The sequence below is a fragment of the Canis lupus genome, chromosome 9 (assembly GCF_048164855.1).
Source record: "Canis lupus baileyi chromosome 9, mCanLup2.hap1, whole genome shotgun sequence".
NCBI lineage: Eukaryota > Metazoa > Chordata > Mammalia > Carnivora > Canidae > Canis > Canis lupus.
In genome coordinates this window covers 31,100,684-31,115,563 of record NC_132846.1, presented here as the reverse complement: position 1 = coordinate 31,115,563, position 14,880 = coordinate 31,100,684, and positions in this window count along the sequence as shown.

Sequence of the window (14,880 nt, the reverse complement as noted above, 5' to 3'; positions counted from 1 at the left end):
CATTTCACTCAAAGTGCATTGACCAGAATGAGTCATGTAGCTCCACCCAAGGATTTGGGTGACCATTCAATTATTAATTAAATTTTAACTTCACTAAATACTGAATAACTAATATCAATGGACATTTTATATTAATAAATTATAACAATTGATATTAATAGATGATATATATTGATGTAGATAGAGAAATAAATATTGATAAGTAATTTCTTTCATATCTATTAAATTCTACCTCTGTCACAAAACATAGGTAAATATACTTTTATCGATAACAAAAGCCTCTCTCAGTGGGCCCAGATATTGTCAGCAAATCAGCAGCCTTGTCCTGACTCTGGTCTTCTTGGTAAAGTCGTATAAAAATATAAAAGTAAAACTGTAAATGTATCACCTTGCTGTGCTTCGTACAGACATGTGCCACTTCCCTCCACATGCTGACATGGTTGTTGCCAGATGATGTGTTTTTTAAGTGGACACAACTTGGCACTGGACTTTTCCGCCTCTCCTGTTTCTAATCATCCATTGCCTGGGCATGTCAGGGTCAGGCTTAAAGACTTGCTAGAACTGGATTCAAGATTTACGAGAACGAGATGTAACCAGGCCTCTCCCAGAGGTTTGGGAAGAACAGCTGGAGTCTGGCCCTTTGCATCATGACAAGGACTATTAAAAACTAAAGCAGTTTTTTGTTGGTTTTTTTTTTTTTTTAAGATGAATATAGAAAAGCAAAAGCAGTCCAAAGGAATATCAAAGGGATCCTCAGAAAAGGCACCTTTAAAGCAGAAGACTGTAACAGCTCTGGCTCTCTACCTCACTCACATTTCAAACTCTTTCGTAAACAAGAGGCAAAAATTATTAGGTTTGAACTGTGGATTTTCCCCCTTGACCCATTCCTGAATGGAATTGAATCATTCCCACTCGAAGCAGTGAGGGGCTGTTTTGTTCTCCGGGCCCCACCCTGTGCTGATGTAATGCACCCCGGCTGTGTTTTTCTGATGAGTGTGCTTTGGAGGGTCGTGGCCAGGAGGAGGCAAAGCTGTGGCCCAGCACTCCTGGAATGGCAGGGAGAGAGGAGGCCCAAGAGCACAGATGTTTGCAGTGGAAGATTCTCAGCTCATGCTGAGTATAGGAAAGTTTACCTTGTCCCTCCTCCTCTTTGCTCCCAGCGACTACACCCTGCCCCCCTCCCCCCAAGACCATCCATCCATCCCTGAAAGCTCATAACTCACACCAGAGAGCTCTGGTTCCTGCAGCCGCACCTCCCTTCCTGCGCAGCACTGACTGCAAGTGTCCAGCCTAAGGGTGTCTGCAGGCTCCCAGAGCCCAGCTTCTCCCCCGAAGGAAGGAGCAGCAACCCCAGGGCTGGACGCACACAGGATCTTCTTCTGGGCTTCCGAGTGAGCAAACCTGCTGTCTTGCCCCGGAAGGACGTTTTAGAAACGAATTGATTTACTTTTAATGTTGAATTAGCATTTGTGGACATGTTAGGAAGACCAGGACCCAGAGCAAATTTTAATAAAATAGAAATATAAGCATTCCATTTATTCAACTCCCCCACCAGCATCCCACCCCAGCCATGTCCTCCTACCCCATTCTTCTTACTCCCTATTCACTATCTAACACCTTTACTTTTCCTATTGGTTTTCACTCTTCCGTGCTATTTGAGAATTATTTTCATTTCTAAAATTAAATACACAGTGTTTTTTAACATAGCAGTGACATGTACACATAAACATTTTGCATCCAATCTCTTAAATTCTCCAGGATACCTCATAAAAATTATAAACAAAGTTAGTTTTAAAGTAATTTTATTGTCTTTCATGTAAAAGCAACGTTAGTGAGAAACCATTACTGCAGATGACATATTCCTAGGGGATTGAGGGACACACAATTCTTGACTGTAAAGATAATTAAGGGGGATAGAAGTAACTGAGTGATGGGCATTAAGGAGGGTGCACGATGAGATGAACACTGAGTGCTATACTATATATTGGCAAATTGAATCTAAATTTAAAAAAATTAAGTAAACTACATTGCTGCAAACCATTTATTTAAATTTAAATGTATCCTGATCTATTTAAAAATTTCAACTTGCTATCTGTTTGATAGTTGATTTTTTTATATTCCCCTTAGAAAATGGAGCAAAGAATGGGGAAAGGAAGACATTAGCTATGTATATTGTGCAAAACAAGCAAAGAAAAACCCATTTTCTGGTTCTCTTTTATCATGAGGGGAGCTCGTGTTAGTGAGGCATCAAGAAGTCTGCACAAATGATTAAAATTGTAAAAGAACACAGTTGATCTATTTTTTTTCAGTAGTGAGAACTCAGGTTATGGAAACCTAAATCTTGATAATGAATAAATAGCTTAACAAAATGTCCCTTGAAAAAAATCCTGTAGTATTTTTGGCTGAAAACATTCTAATCTCACCAGCTCCCAGTATTAAAATGTTCCTTATTACTAAACAACTGAAGAAAAAAAAAACTTACTTGAACTTATTAGTCTAAGATTAAAGAAAATTTAGAAATGGAACCTATTCTTTATAAAGTTTTGCCTTAGGATCTTGCCTCCTCCTACCCCTTTGGGGACACCTGAATGTGTATCTTCTAAGCTGATGGCTTGCCCTGCAGGGCTCTGCCTCTGACTATTCCCAAGAACAGAAAGATCACTGTGGTACCCCAGGGTTTGGCTAGCTTCGATATTTGGATGCTTCCATACAGCTTGGCTCTTGCCCTTGGCAGAATCTGAAAGATGAAAAGTCAAATTCTTCTCCAGGACCGGATTGTGAAGGAAACGGCAGCCACTCCAGGTGAGATACTTCAATTCCAGGGTGACCAAGTGCCCAGCCCAGAGCCAATAACAGTATACCTGGCCACCCATGCCTTTCCTCTTCCTATTCTGTTCCCTCTCTCTTCACTGCCCTCACTCCCTTGCTCTGACGTCACTCTCCTGAGCTTTCTCTGTTCCCTTTGCCTTATTTTCTTTCTCTCCTTCTGTCCCTTATGTCTGCATATGTCACCCATTGGGAATACTTACTCCATTGGTGACCCCCAAATATGTACCTTCTGCTCCTTAAAGTAACTGAGGTCTCCCAAAGCTAAGTCTTTTTATCAGTCAAATATTTATTGAGGGTCTACTATATACCATGCCAGGTATTTGGTACTGAAATATGATCCAACCTTTAGAGCACCTAGGTCTGGCTGGGGAGACAGTCACATGTGATTAAAGGTTATTAAATTCAATGGGAGAGGAAAAATGGCAAGAATGGCTCATCAGCCAAAGTTTGGACGGGAAACAGAAGCCACTCTCTCTATATAAAAGATGTCATGTAAAATCAGGGAACCACAGGCCGGCTGGAAGAGCTGGGAGAGCAGACACCAGGAAAGCTGCTCCTAAAGGTCAAAGATTGGTGGTGAAGACCAAGCTGGGCACAGGAATGTGATGGAGAAACCAGAGCTCTCTGGAAGTCTGCAGAGGGGGAGCTTACAGGAAAGCATGTGAAGCCCATGCAGCCATAAAGTATGAGCTCAAGGAGAGGTCTAGGAAACTGCCATGCCTGACCCACACCCACTGAGAACAGTGATCTCCACTTCACTTCCACTCCTAAATCTCACAGAACATCCTCTCAGTGGCAAAAGTAAATCTAGAGCTATATGGGGAAGTGGTTCTAGTAAATATAATTCCCAGCCTTAGACAAGAGTGGCGGTGGTAGTGGTGGTGGTGGTGGTGCCCAGTTGACTAGAGAAAATCTACCACAAGCAGGGAAAGGGTGCTATGGGAGAAAGGCCACCTAACCCAGGTGAGAGTGGATGAGGAAGGAGGCTGAAAGGTTGGATCTTAAAGAATGAGCCAGCCAAGCCAAGGCAGGAAACAAGGGCATGCCAGGCAGAAAGTATAGTATGAGCAAAACCAGAGAGGGGAGCTAAGCAAAGATGTAAAAAGAAAGAGTTAATGTTAATGGTGGCAATTTTCTCCTCCAGCTTTTTATTTTGAATCAGAAAATAAACTGATTCTTTTTTTTCTTTTAAGCAGAGCTCATCAAGAGATGCCAAGTATACTGGGGCACCTGAGTGACTCAGTCGGTTAAGGGACTGACTCGGTTTCCACTCAGGTCATGATCTCAGGGTCATGAGATCGAGCCCAGTGTCAGCTCCATGCTCAAGCATGGAGTATGCTTGAGATTCTCTCTCCCTCTCCCTCCCACATGCACGAATGTTTTCCCTCTCTCAAAAAAATAAAGAAAATCTTTTTTAAAAATAGAGAATCCAAGTATATATCAAGTAAACCTGCTTAAAATTTACTCAGCAGGTGGCAATAAAATAAAATGGTTAAGAGTGGGAGCTCTAGAATCAAACTAGGAACACAGCTCTATCACACAGCTGTGTGAACACAGCTACTATCTAACACAGCTTACTAGCTGTGTAATTTCAGATAACTTCTCTGAATCTCTCTTTTTTGTTTGCAAAATGCCAATAACCATTATACTTCTTTTTGAGGTAACTATGAGCAATAATTGAACTAATCCATGAAAGCACTAAAAAATGTTAGCCATTATTATTCTTATAGCTCTGACACTGCAAGGATGAGGGGCAGCATGAATCTTAGCCTCTTAGAATTTCTAATTTTTAAAAATCATATATTTGTACTTTATATGGATAATCCATATGCTCATAATTGATCTCTAGTTAAAGTTCAAAAGCATAAGGAATGTTGATGTTGGAATTATAATAGTAATAAGGAGCATAAAAATAATAACTTTGAAAATTCATCTCAATATTATCTTAATCACAAAGTCCATTCATTTCATCATGATCTTTATGGTATATATGAAGAAATCCCTGGTACTTCAACAACCAAGAGTACAAAAAAAAAAAATAGTGACAATTATTAACTGATTTAGGGATGCCTGGGTGGCTCAGCGGTTGATGCCTTTGGCTCAGGGTGTGATCCTGGAGTCCCAGGATTGAGTCCCGCATCAGGCTCCCTGTGGGGAGCCTGCTTCTCCCTCTGTCTGTGTCTCTACCTCTCTCTCTTTGTCTCTCATGAATGAATAAATAAATAAAGTCTTTTAAAAAATTATTAACTGATTTAGCTTTCATTTATTAGCAATAAAGACCATCCATATTTGAAATGTATTATTTGTGCCGAAGCAAGTTGCATATAGCAGCCTCCTGGACTTCGATTTAGAAAGAAAACAGGAAATACATAAAATAAAAGCAGTTAAGCTCTTAAAGCACCAAAGGCAAGAATTACAAACATCAGATAGTAAAAGAATTTTTGTCTATTTTTATGCCATTAAATAAATGTCAACATACATTTTCCTGCATGTGTCCTCATACCCAAATACAATGATATTTTCAGTGTATTTATCTTATATCATCCTTTTACTACATAATTTATTGAAAGAAAATGAAATATGCATCACTTGTGAAATGAGGAACAGGCAAAATGGGTCTATCTGTTAACGAGTCTTATTGACACTGGATTCAAAATAAAATTAATAAGAAAATAATCTAAAATAATTTTGATCTACATAAAATAGCTTTCATTATATACTGCACACAGTACAAAATCATAATAATAAAATCCAAGGAAGATCAAGAGCTTCTATAATTTTAAAAGGAGAAATAAATCAGAAAGGATTAGGAAACCCTGCTGTAAGCAATGAGGGGTTTTATGCAAAGGACGGAAGGATGGTCTAAAAGAGAGCAAAGATTGAAACAAAAAGAACAGTCGGGAGGTTCTCAGAGGAATCCATGTGAGGGGGTGAAGAAGTGGTAACAGGATTGGCCTGAGAAGAGAGATTTGAAATAAATATAGGAGGCAAAATTGGTAGGATTTGTGATGGAGCAATAGGGTAGAACTCGTCAGTGAGAAAGAAGTCATAGATGGCTCCCAATTACTAGTTGGCCCAATAGGGATGATGATGCCACCCACTTAAGTAGCAAGAGATCAGATCTCTCCATTAGGAGAGAATTTAATGAGCTCAGTTTTAACCAATCAAGGATGCCAGATTTTTAAAAATTCCTTGTTAAGCATGTGTTTCCTTTTCCTTGCTCTCCTTTCCTTTCTTCTCCCCACTTCGCCTCTTTTCCTTTATTCTGAGGCTAGTGACCTACAATAACTCAGAATATACCTTGAAAGGCTCTAGATTGTGGATAGAAGTAAGGTATATTTTATATAATATAAAGGCTAAAGATTGTTCTCAGTAAACACTGCCTTAATGGCAATCAGAAGAAAGAGGAAAATTATGTTTCTTGCTTTAGGGTTTTGGAAAGTGCTGTGCTTTTTGGTTTTTTTTGTGTGTGTGTGTGTGTGTGTGTGTGTGTGTGTGTGTGTTTGTGCTGTGCTTTTTGAAAAGGACTCTGTTCCCAACCTCATCTGCCTGGCCAATTTCTATTCTTCCTACAACTATCCCTTGAAAGGTCACCACCTCTTAGAAGTCTCACCTAACCTTGGTTGAATTAAGTGCCCCTTCCATGGATAGAACTTATGGATGCACTTACGCTGTTCTAATCATTGATGTTCTTGAACGTCTAATTTGTCAGACAGGGAATCTCTTGACTGTAGCCTTGGTTGGGTTTGTCTCTGAATTTCTCATGGACAACAAGCACATGATAGAGACTCAATATATAATTGAAAAGGGGAGAAATGAAAGAAGAGTGGGAAGAAGTCGTGGAGAGAAAGGAAATAAAAGGAGAAGAAAGAGAAGGTAAGGGAAAGAAGAGAGAAGACAGAAAGGGGGAGTAGAGGAAGATAAAAATATTTTATCTAACAGCCCAATCAGTTCAAGGAATATTTCTGGGGAAAAAAATACTCATTGACATGAATAAGATTTATCTGCCTAAATCTCCTACGTCAGTGATGCTGTGAAGTTAAGGACTAATGATCGGTAGATCATAAGACTGTGATTTGATGAAAAAGGAAGATCTGAAATAATGTGAATTAAATTACCTTTAAAAAGTTTCATATTGTTAAAAAAGAAGTAAAAGAATATAGACTGAATATGCAATACATGGGTATTAGATTAGGTACTAGGAAAGATGCCCTGCTGGTAGAGACATTAACATGCTGGAAAATATCACTAAGGAAGGTTTTCAACTATATGTAAAGGATCTACAGAAAGGCCAAAAGAAAAAAAAAGAAACAGATACATATGATATTATATGATGATGATATGATATGATATGATATGATATGATATGATATGATATGATATGTAGAGATAAATCATTCTAGAGGTGACTTAAAGGCGGGCTGGCCCCTGAGTTTCATTTCTCAGGAAAGATTACTTCTTTGATGACCTTTTTTTCCTGAGCTCAAATGATTACGATTAGGAACTATGAGATTAAACAAATTTGAAAAATTGAAAGCCTGTAAATATCATTCACCGAAAGCCTTAATTTAAAAAAAAAAAATCACTACCAAATGAAGTTTGAGATCATGATAGTCCACATTTAGCAACTATAAAACAGCTTAAAAGGATGTGTTCTTCAAAAGGAAAACTTGGACAACGTTGCTAAGTCAGGGCACAAGCACTCCTGCTATTCTGTTAGTGTTTTCTTCTGCGTCTATGTCCTTGGCGCTGTCTACCAAATGAAGTGCTTAGATGGCAGATGGTAAGGCCTGCAAATTTTAGCCAAATGTTACTCAAACAGGAATAAGAAGGAGAAAAGAACAAGTTAAGCAGGACTCCCTTACAGAGAGATTCATAGTATCTTTCATGGTGAAGATATTTTGATGTTCTGAAAAAGGGCATCCTCTGGGTGCCGGGGTCAGCATCTGACCTTGCCTCTCAGGAAACACTTTTCTGGTCCAATTCTCTTGCCCAGCTTTGGGGAGCTCTGCACAACCTTGACATAGAAGACACGAAAGGCAAGCCCAGATTGTCCCATCTTTGACTTTCAGGAACATTGAATTACCACAGAATCATCAAGGAGCATAATTTCTAAGCAAATGACTCTTAGTGGAGGAGGAAAACTTTCAATATACTCTATTGAAACATTTGCAGCATATCCCAGATTTGGGTTTTTGGGGGGTTTTTTGTGTTTTGTTTTGTTTTGTTTTTTTGCTGGGTCCCTCATTATGAAGGTTTTGCCCATTCACATGTAAACTGTAAACAGACTGACAGATGGAATTCTTTTGTATAAACAATTTCAGATACACTACTCCTCCGTGGCTGTGTCAGTTGTTTACAGCATCAAAAAGCCACAGATACGCCTAAAAGTAAGGAAAGTCCATAGTTCTGCCAAACATTTGCACAACATCTATCCATAGTTTGTCCCCGGGTGCTCAGAGTGTGGCTGATGAAACGCAGTTTCTCAAATGTATTTATGAGTATTATGTCAACAAGTCTCCCCAGGAATTTTCTGAGAGCACCCCCCTTCTAAAGAGGCTCCTATTTTTGTGAAGAGGCCGCAGAGATGGCCATACCAATCTAGACGCAAATCTAGATGAAAAGGGACCCAGAAGAAACGCCCCAGTGTGCGAGCAGAAATTGCTCTTTCACTCGCCTTGCATGCTTCTTCTCTCAGGCTCAGCACCACGTTCTCCAAGGCAAAGGATTCATTTCTCTTCCCTCGGTTTCGAGAGACTTTGGGAAGCTTACTTTGCAAACATTCACCCCCATTTTAGACTTCTCTCCCTCATCCCCTTCAGCCATTAAGCACCTTAATTCTTAATTCCATGTACTTCCTCCAAGGCAATCCTCTTGCCAGGCTGTTTGAGCTATTTGGAATTTCTTTTTCATTTTTTTCCCTGTCCCCTCCACTCCAAAGTTCAGCTTTCCTGGGGAAAAATTTTAGTTTCATAAACTGTGCCTAATGGTGTCCAAATCAGTGGAACTCAGCCAGTGTATTCTGATCCACCTTATGTGCAGAAGCTGGTTTTGTTGTGTTTTGTTTTCTCCGCAGAGTGAAGTTTATTCCTGACAAAGTTTCCCTCCTCCCTCCCCAGCCCAGGACAGGATCAGACAGCCTGGGTGAAGATGGGAGGCCTCTGAGAAACAGGGAAGAGCTCTGGCTGCCCAGGCCCTGCCATGTGTGGCTCCCCCAGCTCGGTTCTAATGAGATGTAATTCAGTGCAATGTAATTTATTTCTTTAAAGTACATCATTGAACTGTTTTTAGTATATTCACAGAAATGTGCAACTAACACCACAATCTAGTTTAGAACATTATAATTACCCCCAAAAAGAGACTTTGTAACAATTAACAGTCATTCCCATTCCCCACCCCACTTCTACCAACTGCTCCAGCCTTAGGCAACCACTAATCTACTTTCTGACTCTATATATAGATTTCAATATCCCAGACATTTATATGAGTGTAATTATAAAATATATGGCCCTTTGTGACTCATTTCTTTCATTTAGCTTGTTCTCAAGATTTATCCTTTGTTATAGCATGTGTCAGAATTTTCTCTTCTTACTGCCAAGTAATACTGCATTCTATGGGTAGATCATTTCATTTATTCATTTATGAGAACATTTAGGCTATTTTAAACATTACTACTATGAATATTCAGGTTCAAATTTCTGTGGACATGTTTATTCATTTCTTTTGGGTGTCTAGCTAGGAGAATTGCTGGGTAATATAGTAACTCTATGATTAATCTTTTGAGGAACTGCTGACCTGTGTTTCAAAGTGGACACACCATTCTGCACCCCCACTAGCAATGTATGAGGGCTCCAATTTCTCTACATATTTGGCAATTTGCTATTGTCTGGGTTTTTATGAGGACCATCCTAGTGGGTATGAAGGGGTATCTTATTGTGGTTTTCAATCCTTTGCCCATTTTTAAATTTAGTTATCTTTTTTATTATTGAGCTATAAGTTATTCATACATCCTGGATATGTTTTGCAAAAATATTTTCTCATAACTCATGTGTTGTGTTGTCTTTTCACTTTCTTTATAGTACCATTTGCAGCATGAAAGTTTTTAATTTTGATTGAAGTCCAATTCCTCTTTTTTCTTTTTCACTTGCACTTTTAATATCACATCTAAGAAGGTCTTACCTACCCAAGGTCATGAATATTTATTCCTGTGTTTTCATCTAACGGTTTCATAGATTTAGCTCTTAAATGATCCATTTTTAGTTAATTTTGGGGAATGGTGTAAGAGGGATCGAACTTCATTCTTTCGTATGTGAATATCCAGTTGTCCCAGAACCATTTGTTGAAAAGATTATTACTTCTCCCATTCCATAATCTTGGCACCCTGATCAAAAATCATAATGCAAATTTTAGTTCTAGATTCTCAGTTCAATTCCATTGATCTACTTATCTATCCTGTTTGAGTACCATACTGCCTTGATTACTGTACTTTTGTAATAAGCAAATTAATAAGTATGAGTCCCCCAATTTTGTTTTAGCTATTCTGAGTCTCTCATATTTTCATTATCAATTTTAGGATCAGCATGTTAATTACTGAAAAAAAAAGCTAGCTGAAATTCTGATAGGGATAGAGTTGATTTGTATATCAACTTGGGGAGCATTTCCATCTTAATAATATTAAATCTTCCAATCTATGAACATAGGATATCTTCTTATTTATTTAGATCTTTGACTTCTTTTAACAATGCTTCACATTTATTAAAATAAAAGTTTTGCATTTCTGTTAAATTTCTACCTATTTTATTCTTTTTTATTCTATTATAAATGGACTTTTCCCAATATTTTCAGAATGATCATTTGCTAGTGTATTAAAAATCAATTGATTTTTGAATAGTGATCTTGTATTTTACAACCTTGTTGAGTTTATTTATTTAGTTCTATTTGTTCTTCATTTTTGATTCCTTAGGATTTTCTATATACAAGATCATGTGATCTCCAAATAGAAATATAGTTTTACTTCTTTCTTCCCAATTTGGATGCCTTGTCTTTGTTTCTTTTTAAATTATTCTTGCTAGATCCTCCAATAAAATTGTGAATAGAAGTGGCAAGAGCAGATAGTCTTTCATCATTAAGCATGATGTTAGCTGTAGAGTCCTCATGAATGCTCTTTATCAAGTTAAGTCTCTTCCCTTCTATTCTTAGTTTGTTGTGTGCTTTTACCATGAAAGAATGTGGGATTTTGTCAAATGCTTTTCTGCCTCTATTTGCATAATCATCTGGATTATGTCCTTTATTCTAGTGATAGATTACATTGATTAATTTTTTGAAAATTAAGCCAGCCTTGCATTTCTGGGATAAATCCCACTTGTTCGTGGTATATAATACTTTTTACAAAAGCCCTTTGAAATATTTTATTTTTAAGTTGAAGAAAAGAAGAGATATTGAATTTACCATCCCTAGAATTCATTGTTTATGAGTAATGCAGGCTGGAGGAGCAATCTTAATGTGACATTAATTCTGAGCAGTAAACTCAATAAATCAAGCAACCTCATAGCAACAAATAAATAAATCCCATAGGGCCCTTGTAACCAAATTACTGGGAAAACTTTGCAGTGGTGGGTAAATAATGTGTGAACATCAGTCTAATTTCAAGCCATAAATAGGCACAAATGATAATTGCAAATAAGAAAAGTAAGAGGGGAGAGTGGTAAGTGTAGAGAAGGAATCATCTGGCAATCGAAATATACAAATACCCAGAGAATGAAGCCCCGTAAAAAACAATAAAACTGAAGCATCCAAATGACTTATAGGACTATAGGGACTTAAAGTTATTTCTATCACATGTTGACATAGAAAAAAATACAGGTAGAATAGATGGAAACTTAAGCTCAAAGAAGTTAGATGAATCTATCAAGATTGGATCATTTGATTCTCAGCCCAGTTCCTTACACAGAGTCAACTTCCCTTAACAATGATGGTCAAATGTGCCTGGCCAACACTTTATAGTTCTCAGATCACTGTCACATACATCATCCTGCTTTATCCAGTGGCCTTTTGCCCAATGGCACTTGCTTCATATGTTGGTTATGGACAGATGCTGAGTGAGCCCTTGCCTCTTCAATAATGACATTGGTAGGATTTAGTCTCAAAATTATTAAGAATTGTGTTCCATAGTTTATGTGTAATCAGGGTAACAAATTTATTTTAAAATATGTGATTCACTTCCCTAAAATGGAAGTAAATATAGAGGAATGACCTATTAAACAATGATCAACATAAATCTGGTTGCTTGTGGGTAGAAAGAACTATATAGTGAATAGAAACCAGTGTTTTTAATCTGCTGCTGAGTATAACACAATTGCACTCAGGCATTCATATTAAACTACAACACAGAGAGAACATTGACTAGTTTGTGGCAGTAACTAGAACAAGCTGCATTTTTTGAAATCCTGTAAAAGATTTTGATACACTAATTCAATACAGAATGAAATTCATCCATATCTACCAGAAAGAAATTATAATAGGTCCCTGCAACTAATAGCCTAGTAAAATGGAGATTTTCTGGGTTCATCCTTTAGGCTGGATTGTGGGGATTATACTACAAGAATACTATATGGATGGGAATCAGGTATTTTTACTAGCAGTACAGTATAGAAAAGAGTGTAACATTGGAAATGTTATCTCAGATCCTTTAGAGAAAAATTATGGGTAAATGGTTGGAGGAAAAAGTAAATGGGCTTGTTATCAAAGGACTTGGAAATTTGGCTAAATTGGACATCTTTAGGCAGGTGACTTTATTGGAAGGCTTCCATTTCTTACCTAACAAATGGAAGTAAACATATCTGCCTTTCCTCACAGGTTACTATGGATTTAAAATGAGCTAATGCTTCAATGTAATTTCATAACTGCAAAATAGCAGATACCAAATAGTGTATTGTTGTTAGCTGCAACTGAAGTGAAAAGGCATAAAATGAGTTGGAGGAGTTGGGAGGGATATGAGAGATGTATAGTAAAACTGGTTCTTGTTGAAGAAATCCAGAGTATTCCAAACTGAAACGCTCACAGAGATATTAAGGAATCCACGTAAAATAAAAGCATTTCTGTTCAACTCCCACTTTGAATGTTATAAAGTACTTTATGATGGTGTAAACCATTCCAATATGTATTCATATAGTCAGGAACAAGATTAAACTGTAACTGTCAGCCACTTTCTCCCTTTATTTTCCTCTTATGTCAGTGCATTGAGCTTTAATTAAAACAATCTTGTGAAATATTTTTTAAGTAAGATTTATTTATTTATTTTGGAGAGCAGTGGGAGGGGCAGAGGGAAGGGGAGAGAGAGTCTTAAGCAGACTCAGCTGCTGAGTGCCAAGCCAGAGGTGGGTCTTGATCTCATGATTCTGATATCATGACCTGAGCCAAAACCAAGAGTCAGCCACTCAACCACCCAGGTGTCCCAACCTTGTAAAATACTTTGAATGGAAGTTTAAAATCTAAACTGTGGGGGCTCCTGGATGGCTTAGTCAGTTAAGCATCTACCTTTGGCTCAGGTCATGATTCCGGAGTACTGAGATCAAGCACCAAATCGAGTTCCCTGCTCAGTGAGGAGGCTGCTTCTCCCTCTCCCTCTGCCCCTCACTCGTGTTCTCTCTGTTTCTCTCTATCTCAAATAAATAAATAAAATCTTTAAAAATAAATTAAAACCTAAAATGTGAAGCAGATAGATAAAATAGAGACCATGGGAGCCATAGAACTACAAAGAAAAGAAGCAAAATATTAATTTAGGAAAAGTGTTTGCAATGTGGGTACTTGTGTAATGGGAAAGGAGATCTGCTTGCAAGGGCAGAGAGAACAAGAATCGGGGGAGTTGGCAAATAGTACTTAAGAAAATAAAGCTAAAGATTTCTTTCACTTTAAAATAAGTAAATGTCCTTTAAAAGGCTGGACCAAGGTTCAGAGGAAGGACTAGGGCTTCCTTTTGAAGGCTAGTATTAATTTTGAATGCCAGTATTATGTTGATAGCACTGATCAACCAAATTTATTAAGACCCTCCAGAGTATGTGCCCAGCCCTGCTTTTTGAGACAGGCTCTTTCTTATCTTTATAATGTAAGTTTCAGGGTGCACCTTTGGGGTCACTGGGAATCCCATCAACTTTAAACTATTTCTCTTCTAAAGCATTTGCTTGAAATAATATTGTTTGAGGGTGCCTGGGTGTCTCAGCCGGTAAAGTGTCTGTCTTCGGCTCGTGTTGTGATCTCAGGGTCCTAGGATTGAGCCCTATGTGGTGCTCCAAGCTAAGCGGGGGGCTTCCTTCTCCTTCTGCCTCTGTGCCTACCTACCCCCTTCTCATGCTCTCTCTCTCTCACTCTAAAAAAAAAAAAAAAAAGAATATTGTTTGCAATGCTTGAGACCTTTCCTTCATGATTCAAAGAAGTAAAAAAAAAACACAATCTGAATTATTACTAACCATACAATGCAAAGATAAGCAAAACAACAAGATTTAGGGCCCTTGGCTTAGGTTACTCAAATATTGATAAAGTTTGTGAGGCAACCAAATTTATTCTATAAGCTTCATTGGCATTTCTATGACAAAATAAAGAAAGAACAATTGTATTTCGATATAAATCCAGGACCAGGCAACTATCTTCAAGCCTAAATACCTCATAGGTCTTTTTATTTCCAATTTCTGAGATCTTTTCATGATGGTGTACTAATTTTGTGTTACTTGGTGCAAATGCATTTAAAAACTATAACACTAAATCTTGAAATATAATCCTAAATATAAGAACTTATACTACAAAAACCTTCAACAAAATAGATGCCTCATTAAAATTCAAAGGGGAATACAAAAGTAATACCCCTTTCCCGCAAAGAAGTTCATGTTATCAAGAATCCAAAAGGTAAGACTCACCTGGGGGAAACAGAAGCTGAGTTATATATGTATGAGAAGGAAGCACCCTGAATTCTAGCAGAGTTAGACAGCACTATCCAAAATGGTAGCCATCTGTCACATTCAAGCACTTGAAATGTATGGCTAGTGCACAGAGAAATTG